The following is a 10,040-nucleotide window of genomic DNA, read 5'->3' on the forward strand; positions in this document are numbered from 1 at the left end:
TGAAGCCGCAGAGGCATACCTCTCAACGAGCAACGCTGCGGCTGCTCGTCTTTGTTTTGTTCCTTTCTTTTGGGGCCAATAGGGCTGCCGTGCCAGCTACGGTGCACTCGCCTCCCCACGAGCTTTTGGCCGAGTGGGCGGTATACACGCACCTGCTGGCACCCACGCGCTGTGGACGCCAGTGTGACACCCCCATATCACACGACACGCTACAACACCGGGGGCTCTGGCTTGGCACGAGTGAGAAGTTTGCTGAGGAGGAATCTATTGCCAGTCACAGGGGATGGAGAACGCACTCTGACCATGTATAGGTAGCAGTCTTGTTATGAGCGTAACGATTCATTGCAAGCATAACGATTGAACCTTAGCGTCTATTGAGTATGTAATGATACTGCGTGCTTTTTCTTTCGGCTATTTTTGTCTTCTGCAGTTTGAAAATAGTCTCGGAGGTCGCAGCAAGTTTGAATGCCTCTTCATATTTGTTTTAAAAAGCTCAGTGGCTAAATGCAGCTGACTGGTGGTAAATAAATTTATAACTAATTATAATTTATGCAGACATTTCAGAGCGTTCTGACACCTCAAACACCACGCGCACTGGTAGTACGTAATGACCGCCTGTATAAGGAATACGCCAGGTTGGCTCACCAAAAAATATGCATCTAGCTAGACAACGCAGCGCTTATGCCTCTGTAATAACAGCGGCGGCAGCGATTTTGGATCATGGCTGGCGTAGCAGAGTCTGAAATGAGGCCTACATCGTGGTATTAGCGCATACGCGGATTATATATTCTCAACTTATTCGCGTTGGGAGCTTGAAGTGCAAGTTTAGCAAGCGTTAAGCCCCTTCATGAATAAAGCAAGGGAAAGTTCCTTTTCGCGGCTCTCGCGCGACTGCGTAAGTGAATTAGTCTAGCAAACTCACGGCACGAGGAGCTGCTCCGGCTCATTTACATTAGTGCCGAGGTGAGCTCATTTTAAATGCGCGTTTTTATTTTGAAATTAAGGCTTGAATGAAAAACTGCTAATTAGGTTGCCTTAACAGGACAAAATGTCAGCGAAGATATTTGATTGATCCTGCCACTCTTCAACCTCCGCCTTGCTAAGCAAATATATTCCAGGTAAAACACAAATCACAACGTGCTCTTTAGAGTAACAGAAAGTTTCACTTGAGTTTCGTCGTTCTTCCCCCAGATGCAGAATTCGTAGGTCTTCACCGCCTAACGAGAGCGTTAAAAAAAAAAAAAAAAAAACAAAAGATGTAAATTTCAGTCACTTTCTCACGGCTTTTCCGAGTACTCATCCGACGAGTACACAGGCGGTCAACGTGAAGGTAATCCATCATTCCTGTGCTCGCGCTTTCCTTTTCCGTCATCTGGCTGCTGGCGCTCCTTCGCCCCAGCGTACACTAGGGTGCCCTGTCTTTGCTCGCGTCGGTGCAGCGCACGTTCGATGGTGCGCAGAACGGCCTTTCCCCAGCCGAGAAGGCATCCCACACCCGTCCCTCCCCCTCTTCCACGCAGCGGACGCCTCATGTGAGGCACAACGTCCTCTCCAATCGCATTACGCAAATTTGATGCTAATGGACAGACGAAGTGGTGGAAGGAACAGCTTTCGCAAACAACGCGCATTAAGCGCTCTACCTTGCTGAATTCTTTATACGCACAGCCGCAGCAACCAGCAGACCGAATTCCTCATGACTCAAGACGCCTTGGTAGCACGACAGCTATATTCCTCGCGAACGATAGATAGGGCGATGAGATTAGGCGTCGAAAGCGTCCCCATCTATACTGTATCTCCCGCCAGCATTTTCGTTATTTTTTGTTCGTTTTTTGTACTGTCATCATTAGATTCTTCATGCCATCCGGTGAAAGAAGTCAAAGTCTGTGTTGGGAGGGAAGCAGCCATGGGTGATGGCAGTCAATAAGTGACGTATCACATGGGGCTCTTCTTCTTGTCATATATTTGCACCAATATCTATTAAACCGTTGGCGCAGGTGACGGAGGCTTCTGCACAGAGAACGGACAGGTGGCTCACGTGACAGGTTCAGCAATTAGGTCTTGTGACAGATGCGTCACCTGACCCCTGCAGTGGAGGAAGGGCTCTGCTATTCTGCATTTATCTTGGAAGTTTGCGGGGTAACTATGTTCCTAAATATAGCTTAAAAGGGACATTGTACCGGTCTAGTTAACGCATTCCTGTACGTTTCCGTTTCATGAGCTTATAGGAACCTTAAGCTACTGACCAAAGCTACTTGCCGTGACTCATAGCGAGAAAATTTCATGAAACTGTTTCTATATTGATCCGGTGCCAACATTTAAGGCATCCGTATTAGTAAGGTCCAGACAGCAACAACCCTTTTGTAGAAAGGCTGGCAATGGACTGTTGGCATAGCCTCTTTCTCTCGGTTTCAGCAAAATGTGACCAAGAATCCTCTTCTCTTTCGCAAACAGCCTCAAGTGACGTTCGTAGTGTCTCTCCTAACTGCGAACCACCGCGATCTATGCCGAAGATCGCAGCTAAACAATGCTGAAAAAAGCTGCAGTTTGCTTCTCCATGCCTGGACAGGAGTGCGTCTTCGGGCATAAATGCGGTTTCAAGCATTTAACCTCTTCGACTTGCAGGTTTTTCATAGAACGAAGCATACGTACAAACATTATCTCTGCATTAACTTAATATTGTCGTTATGAGAGTGCATGGCATATTTCCGCGTGCAGTATAGGCATAACCGAATGCTTTGAATGAAACCATGGAAACCGTAACTACAGACAGAAATTAAGCACCTCTCTATTGGATGTGCACATCTCGCCAACCTTCTCTGAAGCAAATAAAACACTGTGATGCTGGCTTTCAAAAGCGGATTTATGACCAGTCATTAATCCTTTTTGTTTTATTGCGAAAGCAATACTACTCGCATTTTCAGCCCTTCGCGTAGCCACGGTCGGTAGGCACGTTTGACCTTTATTGACCCCAGATGGCTGTGACGTCATACCAGCTGGGAGAGATGGGCTACCAAGTCGAGTCGTCGGGTGGCGGCGGTCGGTAGACTCGGCGCGCTGCAGTTGAAGCAACGCTGCTACCGAGTGGACGCTGTCGTGACGCTGGGACTAAGTCGACCCGACCTTCACTTGGTAGCGTGCAGAGACTCCGGGTTGAAGAAGGATTGAATCTTCGAAGTTGGTAAAATATATACAAGCAGGTTTAATGGTACTTTGAGAAAACTTATTTACATGAAAAAAAGGGTATATCAGCAAAATGGCAAGCGTTAAGAGTTCATAGCGAGATGCGTCTGGATGAGCCGTTTACCCAGGGCTCAGAGCGTCATTTCGTGCTCTGCAATGTCCTTAAATCCCCCTATGTCCAGCTCCTCTCTGAAGATGCTGACCAATCAGTTCCAGGGCACACCCCTCAGATATCGGCAACCAATCGATCACATCACTGCACTGATGGTCTGATGCACTGACTGGTCCAGTATTGTTTCGTTGGGCGTGGTCACTTGTTGGCGGGTAGAGCTTGGGAACGGCGAGGAGGTAAATTTCGATTCTTCTGCAAAGATTCGCTATGTTGGTTCCGGCAAGTGGATTTCCTTCTCAGAAACCCAAGTGTACGTGCGCGCCACGAATACTGCTCCCAGCATTGTCCCTTTCTGGCAATTGCAACTCTTTCCTGCATTCCCGGGAAATCCTCTAATGGCCGTAATCGTCATGCTCCTTTCTTCTCCTGTACGTCAGCGGACGTGTCACTCCGATCGTCTGCTTTGGACAATAGGCATTCCTCACTTAACAATAGCGCCTCTCGACGGGAAGGGTGAACAGTTGAACAAAAACACTTCCGGCTATTTCTCACAGGGCGACGTTTCTTTGTATTTTTCTTGACGTTCCCTTGACAGGGCCAACTTGGCAGTTGCAGGGTCACAATAAAGCAAAGCATGCTCACACAAAAATATTCATGGAAACAGGCTCACTTAGAGCCCTTGCACCAACAGCACATATCAATACCATGCCCACAGGCGAACAATAGGGCGCGCAAGCGCGGACCATGCACGGTCACAACAACGCGCTGCTGTCACCTCTTCTCGCAGTTGGAAGGAAGAGGAGGAAAACGATGGGTATATAAATGCTCGCGCTTGCTCAGCTGAGGGACTCGCTATGCATCCTGATAAACAGAAAGAAAAGTCACGCCGTCTCGATGAAGCCAGGACCCGACAGCGGGCTACAGAGACAGATGAAGAACGGGAACAGCGTCTCGCTCGACGGTGCGCTCAAGATATAAACAATAAAGCTAAACAATAGTAACGAATGTGTGCCGTAGGGTCGACATGGTACACCAGAATTAGCTACACTACGAGCTGAACTACAGCGCAGCCATGCTCTTATTGCTTTCGCAACCTACCCGGATTAACTAAAGCTAAGCCCCAGCTAATGTTTTTAGGTGAATAAACAGATTTCCCTGAAAAACAAAAAAGCTTTTAAAGCCTGTAATTTGGCGTTTATCTATATACTTTTGCTAAATCGAACAATACGAAAGGCTTTCGTGCCTTCATTGCACTGAAAAGCAAGAAAGCATTCAGTCCTTTCTCCGCTGCCTTTTTTTTTTATTCGCAAATCACTTGCATTCTTATCCTTTACTGCAGATGGCATCTTGGCGACTACGCATTTCTCAAACTTAGTATTCCTCGCATTTTTCTGCGCCAAGCATGAGCAGAATTTGGTTCCAGAAGACACGGTCAATGGTAGACGATGCTCACTTAGAGTAGTAACGACAAATACATTAGTTATTTCTTATGCTAACTAACTCGAGAAATTTGGTGCTTTCCTGGCATATACTTCGGGCCTTGAAGGCAAAAGCAAAATATCCGCCGATGTAAGAAACGCGCCAGAAACAAGAACAAAACAGCGGTATAACGAAAGACGTCTTGGTGTTCCTGAAGGTCCTATAGTGTGACGGCCGGTGTTCTTCTAGGGAGGCTTCGGAAGAAAAGAAAAGAAGCGAGCTGACCAAAGCCGAACCACAGGACTTGGCTACGCGCGAGTGACGTACTTTTCAATTCCTACGTGACTTACATCAGAATATGGACACTGTGTACAGGTTCTTCAAGTAGGACGTTTCCTATATTGAACTTCAGTACACACAGAAGAGGCGTATGTTAAGTCCCTGGGGGCAAGCTGCAAGTGTGACTAAGAGAACCGCCGCTGCCATCTGCAGGCATTGTTATGCACTGGCATGTATCGCAAAATGGCGCATTACTAGATTTAATCCAATTATCGTCCGGTCCTTATAGCATTGTCTGCCCAACAAAAATAAATTGTTTTTGGCGAAAGCTATTTGTCCGAGGCTCCGCGGCGTGCCTTGAAAGAAAGAAAAGGGAACAACCACTCTCCAGGGTACCGTGATAGTAAATGCCTAGGGAGCGGAACACGCAAGTGCATACCCGGTGGGTGCAGCCAGGCATACCCAAGAAAATGTATTGCAGAGCGTTCTTCTGGCCAAGAACTTTGGCGCATTGATAAAGCTTCGCAAATCGCAAAATATACACCTAAAAAAAAAATAACCTCCCATTATCTCAAAACGAGCCTGCGCTCGGCTATCACTTTTATGTTTACTTATTTTAGTTTATCTTTTATCATCCTCTTCTTTTCCTCTTTTTTTTTGCATACACAAGTGTAATTTCAAGAACTTCATGTGTATCGTATTTGTACGATGCATTTGTATTCCCTCTCTTCTGTCTGTGATGGGGGCATACCTTGCTTGCGCTAAAAGTGGTATTTCATTCGCTTTTTACGTTTGCGCCTTGAGGTGAAAGGGTGCCTCGCGTTCTTCTCTCAAGCTACCTTGATTTCCTTCTAATAAAAAAACAAAAAAAAAATTACCGACGATTATGTTACTTCCTAATGCGAAATTTGAGCGAGGGCAAATAAGCTGTTCAACCTTTTCGATACATTGAGGCAAACAAATCGAGCAGCACATGTATGCGCTATCACAGAATTTTTTTTTTATTTTTCACACGTATTCCTTTAACAAAGACTCCCTTCTCGGCGGCGGCGATGAGCTTCTGCTTCAGCCTCGCTTACACCTGGTTGCTCTCGACGGTGGCGATGAGCCTCCGCTTCGGCGGTGCGAACGGCAGGGTCTTCTCGACGGCGGCGATGAGCTTCTGCTTCAGCCTCGCTTACTGCTCTGGACTCCGGCGGCGGCGGCGGCGGCGGCGGCGGCGGCGGCGGCGGCGGCGGCGGCGGCGGCGGCGGCGGCGGCGGCGGCGGCGGCGGCGGCGGCGGCGGCGGCAGCAGCAGCAGCAGCAGCAGCAGCAGCAGCAGCAGCAGCAGCAGCAGCAGCAGCAGCAGCAGCAGCAGCAGCAGCAGCAGCAGCCGCCGCCGCCGCCGCCGCCGCCGCCGCCGCCTGATGCTGCTAACGCCGATAGTGAGTCAACCCCAGCTGCGGAGTTGGTTTCAGGGACAACGCCGCCGATGCCGACGCGAACAATATGATACCCTCGCTTCCGCAGCGCCAAGAACCAGGTCTAGCCGTGGGAAGGTGGTCACGTATTCGTCGACGTGCCGGGGCCTACGTGAAATAACCGGCGCGTCGGCAACTGAAGAGCACCCTATCAGCCACACAGGAACAGGGGGGGGGGGGGACCCTCCCCTCCTCTTTCTGCATGGCGGCAACGGTGTTCTATGCAGTCACGTTATCTTGACTCTCTAGCAGCGTCAGCGGCATCCAGCGGTATCAGTCGGTGGCTGCTAGCGCTGGGGGGATGAAAGGGGGGCGGAGCTGGTTACGAGGCCGACGCCGACGCGAAACGCAGGAACGGACGCCAAAGAGCGGCGCTCTAAAAAAAACTCACCACTTCTCTAAGATGCCTAGACTTACTGCAAGCTCGATCACGATATCTTTAGGGATCTGAGTCTAAGCGTCGTTATTCTTGCAATGTAAGTTTTATATTTGGTCTCCTAGCCGTTAGTATACTAGGTATAATAGGCGAAAATACAACGTATTTTTGCAAACTTTTTTTCTACGTCACCTACAAAGGGGCAATTTTAAGGGATAAAAGTGAACCGAATTGAACTACGGCTGGATCATTTGGTTCACACCATAGCAGACAGGGAAAATACGGGGCGTGCCACTAACATATACGCAGTCAACTTGATGTTTTTCGGGAGTTATAGGCGCGGGCACACTAAAACAAACTTCAATTACAAACCTAGGGCTGACAATCAGAGAGCGCGCCAACAATGTTTTGTGGATATATACACAACTGCAAATCTTCATCAGCGTCGTGCTCATTCATAAAAAAAAACAAATAATAAAGAGACGAAACTGAAACCGAGACGCTGCATATGGCGTGCCCAAAACCAAAAGTGCACATAGCGGATTCTGTTTCAAAAGCAGAGGTTGCAAGGACGAACAATAAGGTTATGTCCCACTTTGCGCTTGGGCAACTATGTTGGCAGTGCATTCCAACGTGGTGTGTTCTTGTTTTTACTGTTTTCATTTTCGTAAATGTTTTCTCGGTTCCCTCCTACATCAAGTCTCATAGACACGCGTTTTCTTTTCCGTTTTCTTTTGAACAGTGCTGCTTGTGCAGTGTACGCAAAAATATAGCATAATTATGTTACAACTGGGCATATTCATGAAGGACGATCTCAGTGAAACCGCCATGACCGCATCTCATACCCGGAAATTTTAGACTTTCCCTGGTAAAGACTTTACGAACGTAGTTTTTAGACGGGGGCTCTTTGTGCGCCTGTTCCCGTTCCTGCATTTCTCGTCGCCGTCGTCGTCGGCGTTGGCGCCGGCCTCGTAACCAGCTCCGCCCCCTTCTTCCTCCATGGCGGCCACCGCACTTGTTTTCCAATTGCTGGTGCCTCCCTCCCTTTTTCTGCGTGGCGGCGACGGTGTTCTCTGGTTGCCGAAGCGTCGGCTCGCTATCAGCGGATCACGGTGCGTGCATCCCAAGCCGAAACTCAGAGCCACATTGCCTTGACTCGCTAGCGGCGTCAGTGGCATCAGCCAGTTGCTGCTATCTCTTCGCAGCGCAGCGTTGGGCCCACGCGCTGCCTCCCGCAACTTCCCGATAACTTAAATGCTTTCTTCATTTCTCCGGCACAAAGCTTCCTTCATGACAGTCAAGAACGGTTAGTGGAGTGTTTCTTGATATAATACGTGCGAAAAATTAAAAACAGTTGTGTGTAATTGTACATGCATGTCTTGCTCGGAATCTTTGCCTCAATATATCGAAAAAGTGAGACAGCTGATGAGCTGCGCTCAAATTTCGCATTAGGAAGTAATGTAATCGTCGGCAAATTTTTTCGCAGTTGTATAAAACCTTGATAACAGTCCAGATATGAGCCTATCTTCCCTCGGCAGGCTTAGTGATTTTCGCTAGTAATATTCATTAATGTGCCCCATTGGTTTTTTTATGGCCTTCTGATTTCCTTTTTGCAGGCTCAGGAATAATGCCGAAGCAAAATCTTGGTACGGATCAGAAGTCCAGACCATTTCTATCAATATGCATTTGCAATGTATCTTTCAATGGTCCACAGTTGCCTTACAAATATCTTCAAAAAAGGTACCTCATTGGTTTTATATAACAGATTTACCTACTCACTACAAGCGGAGGAAAAACATTAAAAGCATGTTCTTTTCTCACATTGGAAGCTTGCCATTCTCATGAACATCTCCATCAGAGTAGGATATAATCTTCCGTAACTGCCTCACAATTAATAAGTTTCCCGAAATTGTGGAGCTGAGGCGCTTCGCTCTCCAAAACCCAGTTTGACGGTCGTCCGCTGCAAAACCATGCATTTTGACGGGACGGCAGAAGCATCAATCATAGTACAGCAACATTTGAAGAGAGGAACCGATACGCATTACATTGCCTTGGCCGTATATTCCTTGATCAGAAATTCCGGTCATATGATGTAATGAAACAGTAAGGGACCCTTCAATAGCAGCCACGATAGTAAAGGACTTCCAATTAAAACTAAACAAACAAGCGAACAAGAGTGGATAGTTTATCGTTTAAATTTGGGCGATTCTATAAAAGTCATTTGAAGACAGCAGAGGTACGCATCAGCGGCCATAGCTCAATGACACTAAAATGCCAGATGCTTTCCATGGACGATAACGAGCCCCAGTAATAAAGGGGCGTCGAGGACCAATAAGAGACGGCCACTGTTAATAGGACATCGCGTTCCATTAGCGTTTCCACCGAAATCGTACCTTCAGGAAAAGAGCGAAAATTTAAATACAAATGTCGCCAGTCTCGAGTTAAGAACCGTAATCGCCGCCTTTTCTTAGGCTAGGCTACATCACGAGTGTGAACAGAATGCACGAAAACTTAGAAATGCAATTCTCGCAGCCGTAAATGCGTCTTTTGAAGCCGGGATAAACATCAACGCAGCCAGTGAAAAAACTTTTTCTGGGAATACTGCATGAATGAATCCTCCCACCTGTCCATTTAAAATGTCGACGCCATTTTACGACATTCGCGTTTTCAACACGCATGAATTAGTACTAACGAAATCAAAGACTACCAATTTCCCAGACTCAGAGTGGTGCGGCATTTGTGGTATGCATTGTTCTCGGAGCTCCACAGATGGGGAAGAAAAGGAATAAATTACAAGCATGCATCCATACAAAACACGAGTATACCTCGCTTGCGTGGCATCCTTTCTTTTTTTGTCGGCATTCTTTGCAGGCGGACATAAGCGGAAATGCCAAAGGACTGCCGTTGACATTGATTTTATTGTTGGATGAGACTACTGTGCAGTTTTCTTTTTTTCTTTTTTTGATTGGACAATCAACTCTGTTTTAAAAATTTTCGGTACTTTCTGCTTCCCCTACCCTCCTTGTGCAAATTTACGCAGTATCAACAGGATCAACACATTATACGGGCGCCGGCATCTGGATTAAAATCAACCCACATCCCGCGTGTTTAACTCTCTCGTAGTTCGGTTCAAGCGGCTGCTCGGAACTCTCGCTCATTGCGGAGTTCATTCGTAGCACGTAACCACAGAAGAAATGTTTCACCATGAAGATT

The sequence above is a fragment of the Amblyomma maculatum genome, chromosome 1 (genome assembly GCF_055883805.1).
Source record: "Amblyomma maculatum isolate TAMU_Amacu chromosome 1, ASM5588380v1, whole genome shotgun sequence".
NCBI lineage: Eukaryota > Metazoa > Arthropoda > Arachnida > Ixodida > Ixodidae > Amblyomma > Amblyomma maculatum.